The sequence below is a fragment of the Artemia franciscana genome, unplaced genomic scaffold (genome assembly GCF_032884065.1).
Source record: "Artemia franciscana unplaced genomic scaffold, ASM3288406v1 Scaffold_1502, whole genome shotgun sequence".
Lineage (NCBI taxonomy): Eukaryota > Metazoa > Arthropoda > Branchiopoda > Anostraca > Artemiidae > Artemia > Artemia franciscana.
In genome coordinates, this window is record NW_027062846.1 from 22,501 (window position 1) to 23,845 (window position 1,345).

Consider the following 1,345-nt stretch of genomic DNA (forward strand, 5'->3'; position numbering starts at 1 on the left):
GTTATTTGTCTCGAGGTCTTGGTATCTGTGGCCGATTATTCTAGGATGGTAGTGGGATTTTTGGCAGCACAACTAGATTGGGACCTTGCTTTTGCAGACGGGGGCTCTTGTGAGGAAACGAGAGCCTGCAAAGCTTGTGACACATCTTGAGTTGTGTACGAGGGCCATCAAGTCATGCCATCTGAAAAATAATGGACATTAGATTACTAACACTGTGGTAGTTGCTGCCCCAGCAACATTTTGGTGGGGCCCGGGAAGCACTCTTTACCCTTCCTGAGGGCCCAAGTGGTGCGAGACGAAGGGATTGGCTTGGTCAAAAGAGAGGCGCGGAAGTCCTCAGGTGAGCCAAAGTCTTGCACTGCGACTGCACTAATGTAGCATCGATTTTGCAAGCAATATGCCAACATGCTCTTGAAATCTCGATGTATATTTTCTACGTGTGAATTCGTAGTGAAAAATAGTCATATTGGGGACTAGAGTGGCTCTGTGATTCAAGGATCATGGATACCACTCCACGAGACTAAAGGGAGTGAAGGTGAGATTGCCCCAATAGAGCATGGCTTGAGGTGTGCAAGGGTGCAATTGCATTGGCCTTGTTTGAGGGAGAATTTGAAACATTCATTAGAATGACCCTGGAGGATGGATCACTTGGCTCACATTACGAAGACGAACGCAGCTAGACGCGTGATTCCATGTGAACTGCAGGATACATGGAACGTCTATATTTTGAACGCAAATTGCATGTCCAGCCTTTGAGCTTGGACTACGTCTGGCTGAGAGACGGATGTTTTTATCATACGTTGTCTGGGTATACCGTCACTGCGAGGCTCCTTGCTTCTATAGGGCCGTTGATGTCAACACCTATAGAGAATGCAAGCGATCTCGTCAAGTTTTGTGTCAACTGTTTATGTTGAGAGGATTTGGTGAGAGGTATTTGGTCTCGCTTACTGTTCTCATTTCCCTCTTTGTTGTAGGCTATTGGTTAAGGGAATCAATAGTACAAGGAGTGCAAGTGATCTCATAAAGTAAGACAAGGCCCAGGGCTATGCCTCTTGTGGATCACCCTTTTACTTGTCTCCCAACTGGGTAATGGTAACTGAGCTCCTTTTTGGTGGAACTTAGAGGAGGTGTTACACATTATGGGTGTACTGAGTGTATAAGGGCCCAATGAGGATGAAAATCCAATTCTTCTTGGCTACAACACTTTGACTGACAGCCTTTTGTCACAGGAATGGACTACTATGACTTTGGTAGTAGGAAATTGGTTTATTTGATGTTGAACTGTTGACTCCAAGGGGCATGCTGGCATTACTGGGTTTGTGGTGACCAGGTGACTTTGGTGATT

At 45.9% G+C, this 1,345-nt stretch overlaps 1 pseudogene; it reads left to right on the top strand.

Annotated features, from left to right (window-relative positions):
* Positions 1 to 628: 628 nt before the first annotated feature.
* LOC136042571 (5.8S ribosomal RNA) lies at positions 629 to 783 on the top strand (annotated as a pseudogene).
* Positions 784 to 1,345: the final 562 nt, after the last annotated feature.